Source organism: Lactuca sativa, chromosome 4 (genome assembly GCF_002870075.4).
Source record: "Lactuca sativa cultivar Salinas chromosome 4, Lsat_Salinas_v11, whole genome shotgun sequence".
NCBI lineage: Eukaryota > Viridiplantae > Streptophyta > Magnoliopsida > Asterales > Asteraceae > Lactuca > Lactuca sativa.
In genome coordinates, this window is record NC_056626.2 from 38,104,398 (window position 1) to 38,113,653 (window position 9,256).

General features: G+C 32.2%; 1 long non-coding RNA gene across 6 annotated transcripts; it reads right to left on the reverse strand.

The window, feature by feature from the left end:
• Nucleotides 1-240: 240 nt before the first annotated feature.
• Nucleotides 241-4,850, reverse strand: LOC122197281 (uncharacterized). 6 transcript variants are annotated; one of them, XR_006190207.2, is made up of 6 exons: nt 4,568-4,850; nt 4,177-4,343; nt 2,401-4,011; nt 2,059-2,116; nt 1,757-1,842; nt 241-598 (listed from the first exon to the last, which is right to left on the reverse strand). It is a non-coding gene; the product is annotated as an uncharacterized LOC122197281 (long non-coding RNA). The 6 variants fall into 6 exon arrangements; XR_006190208.2 differs by having other exon boundaries at nt 2,401-2,784; nt 4,568-4,849; XR_006190203.2 differs by having other exon boundaries at nt 2,401-4,343.
• Nucleotides 4,851-9,256: the final 4,406 nt, after the last annotated feature.

Here is a 9,256-nt window from a genome sequence, read left to right on the forward strand (position 1 = left end):
GTGGAAACCATGATTAAAAAAGAAAAATATTATTTATAAAGTTTAATTTGTAAAAAATTATTAATTTACAAAGATTTAGGTTTTGTCGGTTGTTATAGAAACATACAATCAGAATTTCATTTTCATTTTCATATATAAATATATAGTTAATTTTATTTTCATTTAACATATATACCTAGTCATCGTCAAATTATTTATGCTTCCATTTTATTTAATGAAGTTATAATAATAGCATGAAGGTTTATTACTCAGAAACTTTGGGGGATGTATGTCGGCAAATAAAAATACATAGTTCATCATACTTCAATTTTATGTAATCAAAGGACGCGTTTAAAATAAACAAAAGAATTAGGTCCCTTTTTTAAATTGATTGAAATACCCACTGACGAAGTCTACGTACAAGAAAGGAAGTAATTCGGCAACAACTATCAACCACCGCCAGCAGCATCACTCCCCTTTATTCGTCTTCCCAACCGTAGTTTAGGTTAGACATCATGCGTCCCCGCCTGAAACCCTCCAGTGGCACCATTAGGATGGAACGATACGGCGGTAATTAAAGCAATCATCCTTATATCTCCGTTAGTCGGTCGGTGACAAACTAACAATAAACAACACCACAAAAAACATCACCAAAAGTGAAGTGATATTTTCTGCATTTTTTTTCTAGAAAGTGTTTTGTATGATGGAATTCAGAAATGAATGAAATGGTTCATTAGCATAATGAAATGAAAAGGGACTTGTTTCATTAGCCTAATAGAATGGAATGAACCAAGTCGTTCCTTTTTACTGATTTCTTTTTTAGAGGGGTGTTTAGTTATTACGTGATGGCCCAATTCTTCAAATGTCACAGACAAATATAATCTTCAAACTGATGGCAGATAGTGAATGGATGCTACCTTACAGATGCAAAAAAGTGAATTGAGAAAAATGTTAAAATCTGGAAACGCATGAGACATATAAGAAAGGAAGTAAATGGGTTGTCGTTTCAAATTTTATGATAAGATTACCTAAGCTGATTTATGGCCTAATATTGCTCACATTCAAATAATCACATAGTGATTCATACACAAACAGTTTTTTGCAATACACAACAAATTATGCATTATATAGTTGTATAATACAACATTTTAAAGCACTAATTATTGTGTATGGAAAAAAATTGTTGTGTACGGATCAGCTCCCTTTTGTAATTTACTAATTTAGGTTGAAATTATTAACGATTTCAAATTCAAAATCCCTGATTGTATTGAATATATAAAGAAATTAAATTTTTAAAAGGTCAACATTATATTATTGTGATTGCTAAAAATCAGGAACAAAAACATCTGAATTGTTGGACATAGTATATGGGATAAGGGCATTTACGGAAAATCACTTAGACATTTTAGGCGAGAAAGTAAGCTTTTGGGGGTTGAGCAATTGCCACATGGCAATTTTGCACTCTTTTATTAGGATACTAGGTTAAAACCCATGCAACCCACGGGTGATAAATTAACATAACTTATATTTTAGAAATAAAAATTAAAGAAATAGCAATATAATTTCATTTGCCTAATGTTGAATGCTTGATTTTATGAAAACTAAAAAATCAAATAGAAATGTAGTGCATTGTTATTTCTGACTATAAAAAGACTATTTTGGAAAAAAGAAATAAAAATATTGATCGATAAACATCCATCCCATGTATCTTTTATATTTTAGTATCCCACTTTTAATATTAACCTTGTGTTTCCAACCTCATCTTTAAAAAAGATACCTCTAATGCCACTATCTTCATATAAGCAAGGGCCTCGAAATGATAGAAGCATAAGACAGGGGCAAGGCAGCTAACTCTGATTCGATCTGCATTATAGAATGATAAAAATCCTTAGTACCCAATTACAACTTTGGATAAGACTTAAGAGTATCAATAATATAACTAAACTCTGAAAACCATGAATCTCTAAAAGCCGATGAAAGAAAAGACCACAAATTATCTTCAAATGCCAAAAAAGAGCAAATGCAGATGTGCAAATTGAATTGCAGCACACAGGAGCTATTTGTAGTAAATTTACTTACATGTCTTTGCTAAAATTTTCAATTTTCAGTGTATAAACGGAGCATCCTTCATTATGTCCTGAAATGAAATTCAATCATGGAGATATTAGTAAAAACCTTTACCAAAACGTAGACATACCGTGCATCTTGGAATGGGTAACCCCAATTCGTTTCATAAAATACATTTAAAAAAATAAGAAAGGTGAACAAAGTATTTTGCAGGTCATTCATTTAGTTTTTAGAAAGATTAACTAAATGGTAAAGAAATATGCTTCTTTATGCTTTATCATCAAATCTGAAAGATCAACAACAATGGAAATAAGTGGAAAAATTAAGCAATTAATTAAAAAATATTATTCGAACCTTTCATTGTTTGAGGGTTGATGTGATATAAGGAAGAGCACCTTCGCATCTATTGTTAATCCCTAACTAGCTTTCATATTATGAGTAAAGTTTTGGAACTGTAATAAACTTAAATAATAGAATTTAATGTTGGATTTTAAGATGCTATCAATGAAATAAAACGCAAATAGATAAAGATTGGTATAAAGTACCTCAGTTGCTATGGATAATGTGTTTTACTTCCTCCCTACATTATTTTCATGTTGGAATAGAATCCTATAGATCAATATGCTTGAAGTTAATTGGTACAGGTCAAATTAGATACCTTAAATGGTACTACATGAGTACATGGTGTTAATTGAGATGCCACATGATCGGTATTGTCTGAGTACCCCTTGAGTGGATCTATGATATCGTTAAAAATGATATAATATAGTATAATGTTTGCAACAGAAGTTTACAAATTGTGAAGTAAATAGCAAGTTACTTGTATTTTGAAGTAATGTAAAAAAAGGGAAAGTTAGTTTTTTCAAGCTAAATAGCAACACACTTTTTTATCTCATACAAAAACAGCAAGTTCTTTTTTTCACGGTAAACAACAACGTAATTTTCATTGTCTATTTATTGTGACCTGATTCAAAGGAAATGACAGATGTTTCATGCTAAATAACAATGTTTTCTCGCACAAAATAACAATGCATCTTCCTTTCTTATTTATTGTGCCCAGATGCAAAATTGGCAAGTTACTTTCACTTTTTAATGCTAAATAGCAACATACTTTTCTTTTTCTATATTTTTGCAACCTAATGCATAATAAGGAAACTTATTTTATCTTTTCGAGCTAAATAACAACCTAGTTTCTGTCATTTTTTTGTAACTAATGCAAAAAATAGGACAATGTAGTTTCTTTTTTTCACGCTAAAAAACAATGTATTTTCCTTTTTGTATTCTTTTTTTTAAATGATCCGAAAAGGTTTTTTTTTTCAGGCTAAATTGTAATGTATTTTCCTTTGTCTAGTTTTTCTTACCTAATGCAAGAATGCAAAAAATATGACTTAGTTTCTTTCTTTTTTTTTCTAGTTAAATAGCAATGCATTTTGTTTTTTCTATTTTTTAAGGCTTGATACAAAAAGAGCAATTTAGTTTCTTTTTTCACGGTAAACAGTAACGCATTTCACCCATCATAAGTAGGGATACAGAGAGAATGGATAATTTTACCCTTCTAACCATAAGTGATGATGAATAAGAAATGATTGCTTGTCTAATAACTATTATAAACTCAAACTGCATCAAGTAAAAAAGAAATAATTGATAAAAAGTGGAAGTTTATTTTGATTATTCAAATCACAAATCATTAGTTTAAAAACATATATCTTCCAATTTGATATTTCTCATCTTCACAAAAGCTTCATCATTTTGCACATATACTAACAAAGTTAATCAACAACCATTTCTCAATTAATTAGTTTTGTATATTCTATGGTGAATATTACATCAAAACATGTAAATTAGTTTCATTTCTAAACAACATTTAAAAGCTCAATTTTCCCTACTTTGATCCCTGTTTCACACATTCTTTAGCCCTTGTAAAAGCATCTGTCAACACATCAACTGTCCAATCCTTAACATCCTCTAGCAAAATAGCAACACACTTTGTATTTTCACATATAATAAGTTAATAACAATTTACTTGTGTTCATTCTTTTACTGTTTATAGTAATATGATTAAGCAAACAGTTGAAGAACTTATGAACAAAAATAAGAAATGAATGTTAGTGATAAAGTTTGAAGATTTACCATGTGTAGAGGCTCCCATGTTCTTATTCGTGCATTAGGTCGAGCAAGTTTAGATTCAAATGGAGTTCTTGGTTGGACTTCTCTAAATTTTTCCCATTCCTCTCGAGAAAGCATCCTAACAGTGCCTTGACCAGGTGGAGCATTCTGTATCTTCTTCTCTATCCTTTCTGGTGATGTTGAATGATCATACTATCAATCACTATAGAAACAATTCAATTACTGAATTTCTAATTTGTGCATTAGCAATTAGCAATTAGCAATCAGATCAGCAATCATCCATAGAAACGATTGGAGGTTTAGGTTTCATACACGAACACAACTGTATTTCGATCGATTATAACAAAATTAATAAACACAAACAAATTTGTTGAAGTTGAAAGGAACTACGTACCATCATGAGAAGCTTGGCGAAAAGTTGAAAGGAACTGTATTTCGATCGATAATGCATATATTCAATCGAGAAATAAAACGATTATAAGAGACGGATTCTTAGAAAATGCATAAACCCTAGTCGATGATTCTGCTCTGATGCCATAACATCCCATTATAATCCCTTGATATAGATAGATGATCTTTGTTTTGCGATCAATAAGTAAATCACAGCTTCAATTTGGGAGGATTTGAATTTTGATTTTGATTTGAATTAGAGAGGAATGATTACGGAAACTACTACTTCAATACGGTATATATTACAAGTCAAAGGAAGCAGGGCAATTTCGGAAATTTAGTTAGATGATAGGAGCGGGAAAAATAGATTGGGAGGGGCTAAGAGAATGCCACGTGGCGGTTAATGTATTGTTTTATTAGAAGAGAAGACTAGGTTAATACCCATGAAAACCACGGTTGACAAATTAAAATAATATAGAATATAACAAGAGTATAGTCATTTGTAGACGTAGAAGCAAGAACTATAGATTAAGAGACAAATGCAAAAAATGATAATGTAGCTTTAGTTATTTGTATATTATATCATACTACATCCAATTTTTTCCGTTAAAGTATTGTACATTCAATTTTTATTTATTGTACATTCAATTTTTATTTATTTAGACATTGTACTTTCAAAATTATACTTATTTATAGCATTGTACTTTCAATTCCATGACAAATCCATCTATTTATAATAGTAAACAATGCTTTGTATTTGGTAATGCTAAAAAAGGAACAAATAAAGATAGGATGCTAGATCCCTCACTAAAAGGGTCACCATGTGCATATAAATGTAAATGGATACAAACTTAAAATAAACAAACCGTGTAACGATTTTTGCATGGACTCGGCAAGTCAGTAAGATGACTCGGCGAGTCAGCTAGGGTTTTCCCGACATTTGGACATGTATGAACTCGGCAAGTTGCAGGGAAACTCGACGATTCAACGGAGGATTTCACGACTTCTTGAGTTCAGGAAGGACTCGACGAGTCGGTGAACTGCACTCGACGAGTCGGGTCAACATGGACTGTTGACCTTGACCATTGATTGGGACTTTGACCAAGGATAGGAGAGGATATTAGCTAATTCTTTAAAAATGATGGTTTTGCCCCTGCATCTTCATCTAATGATGACCTTCGTTTTCTTTGATAGACTGCCAATCGTATAAATCCCAAGAGCATAACCACATGATATGGAATAAAGGAAAAAGGATTATAAAAACGAAGTATAATGGTACCAAGTCGAAGTACCCTTTTTACACGTTCATATATAAATAACATACATGCATTAATATCTATCAAGTTAAGATAAACATTACAAAAAAATTACCATCGTGTCCTCTTGGTAGAAAGTGTTTTGGCGGAAGATGAAGATTATACTCATTCAGACGCATTTGTAACTCTTCAAAATGTCAAAATTTGTATATACTTTATAGTTTTAGGTTCAATGTCATAAATAGGTAACAATTTTTCTATAATTTTTGCATTTAATGTTCGTGTTGTGGGTTTAAGACGTTTTATATATAGCCCAACACTAGGGATGTCAAAAAGTCATGTGGGGGCCCCGTCCCGTTTGGGGGAAATTTTTTAAAAAAATCGGAGACGGGGGCATGGTTAACCCTCGTTTTAATTTCGGGGGCGGGGGCGGGGATAGGCAATCCCGTCCCGAAACCACCATGGAGACCCTGTTAATAAATTACACATATATTTGCATATATTAATTATATAAATATAATAAACTATAACATGATTTTGATCATCTAAAATTCATCTAAAAAACATGTTTTTAAATTGTTAGTATAATGTTTTTAAGATATCATAACTTTTTAATTTTTAACATGTAAAATTCTACTATAAATAATTATTTGTTACCTAAAAAATAGTTTATTTTATTGTAAATAAAAACTTCTTTTAGCCAAAAAAAGACAGCCCAAAATAAATCGGAGGTGGGGGAATGGGGGCGGGGGCAGGGACGGGGGAACAAGGAAATTTCGGGGGCGGGGGTGGGGGACGGACTCCCCGTCCCGTTTGCCCCCGTTGACATCCCTACCCAACATGGCATTTTAATTTTTATAATGACATAATGACAACATAATTTTTCAAGAAACTTTTCCACTTCAGGCAACATTATAACAAAACTTTATCTTTGGATTTAATTACAACTTTAAGGACTAAATGAATAGAATTCATTTAATTTTTTTGCAAATACATATCATTACAATGCCACATTAGAGCCCATATGATGCCATGTTGGCATAACACCTGTTGAATTTATTGCTACTAAGGGAGGATGGAGTCATTGCCTCCCAACCCACTGAACTCATTGTCACATCACTTTTTTCTTTTATTTTTCTTCATCTTTCCGTACCCATAACACACGGAAACCCTATCTTTTTGAACCCACTCAACCCACTCAATTAAAAAAAAAATACAAAACAATCAAATGTAAAATCTTAATTAGCAATACAGTTATCGGTGGTACCACTCCCGCTTCAACGAGTGGGTTGATTGGTTTCACTAACCCACTTCATCATCTCTCTCTATTTTCTCTCTTTTTTTAATTGAGTGGGTTGAGTGGGTTCAAAAATATAGGATTTCCGTGTGTTGTGGGTTGGGAAAGATGAAGAAAAAAGAAGAGACAAAATTTGATGTGGCAGTGGGTTTGGTGGGTTGGAAGGGAACGACTCCCTCCTCCCTAATGGTTAGATTGTCTTTTTTAACTTTTTTTTCTTTTTTTGAGTAAATTACACGATCTGTCCCTGATTCAAGTGTCAACATATTGTATGTAGTTCTTATTTTCAAAAATTAATTTGTCGTATGATTAAAAGTTGCATTCTTCATCCTACAGATGGTGGTGGTCGTCATTCTAGAGCTTCTTTTCTAGAATCTGATGCTTGTATTCTCCAACAAGAACTTTGCAGCTTCACTTTCAAAATCGAAACCCAAAACTTAAACTACAAACAAACAAGATTATAAAATGAAAGTAAACATCATAACTTTATATTCAGAGAATCAAAGAAGAGGGGGAGAGGTGGTTTCCGACGGAGGTGAAGATGGTGAAATGAAATCCCAACTTTGAAATTTGACGGTTACTTGATTTCTAAAATCTCAACTTCCAAAATCTGATTTTTGAAACCTCAATTGCAAAATTTGATTTCAAGAATCCCAACTTCAATTCGAAATCCATCGGTGGCCGACTAAGTAAGACAGGGTGAGGAAGTAGACCGACAAGAGAAGGGATGCAAGAAAGCTGCTCCGATGATATAGTGTTCTCCGGTGCTCAATCAGTGTCGTCGGTGCATTAGTGGTGGTGCTCTTTAGAGTTCATAAATGGGGTTTTGGAAGACAGTGAAATAGATGAGATGTACGTACATGAGTTGAAGGTGGAGTGATTTGGTGTGGGTTCACATTTTTTTTCTTCTTTTATATTAATAATACAAAGCAAACTAAAAAAATCCAAAAGGAAATGACGAAAGACAATAGTCATTTCAGATCATGTAGGGAGAAACCTGCAAGTTTTAAACATAAGAGGGACGGTTCGAATTAATTTTTTTAAATAAAGACCAAAACATGTATTTTAGCATTCGGACAAGAGACGAATCATGTAATTTACTATTCTTTTCTAAATGTTTGGTGCTCTACTGATTGAATGAAATAATTTTAGATACTTTGCTATCCATTTATGTCATTAAGATTTAAGAACCATTAATTTATATAGCCAAGCACCTTCTTTTAATAGACCAAGTAACATAGTTCACATCTGTAACCAATATAGGATACACAGTAAATGTATTAGATCCACTCTTGACTAGGGATGAGAGTTAAAAACGAAAAACCGGAACACAACCAGAACCGTTAGAACCAGAATGTGTAGAAGGGTTTCGGATTTAAAGAATGACTTTACGTGGGTTCCGGGTAATCCGGGTTTCGGGTCCTTTGGGTCTGGGTAAACCGGGTTTTAGAACCGGAACTGGTTTCTGTGAAAAGTTTAAAATATACATATCACATTCATTTAAAGTCGAATTGACATGTTGTTTCCAACGTCTAGTTTAAAGTTTACACATAATTTTAGACTATAATTTTTTTTATTTTCGGTTTCATATTCAATGGCTTATAGTCCCCTAAAGTTAGGATATCAAAGCTTGAAGTTTTATGTTTTTTCGTTTTTTTTTTTTTTTTTGTATTTTGCAAAAATTTTAAAACAAAAATATCGAATTCGTTTAAAGTCGGATTAGAATGCGGTTTTCTCAAACACGTATTTTAGAGTTTGTACATAATTTTAGACTATAGTTTTATCATTTTTGGTTTAATATTCATTGACTTATATTCCCCCAAAGTCGAGATATCAAAATGGGGAATTTTCTATTTTTTAGCCTTTTTTGTATTCTGTGAAAAATTTAATACATGCATATCTAACTCGTTTGAAGTCGGATTGCCATGATGTTTTTTTTTTTCTAACATGTAGTTTAGAGTTTGCGTATAAGTTTATACTAGTGTTGTAAAAATCTCGACTAGGTCCCGATTAATCTCCGATTAGTCCCTAAGCACTACTTAACCGATTAAAAGGCGTCTAACGATTAAACCCTACATACACGGTGAGTGAAAAAGCAATAAATGATGAAATTTTAACACTTTAAAGAAGTTTCATAACA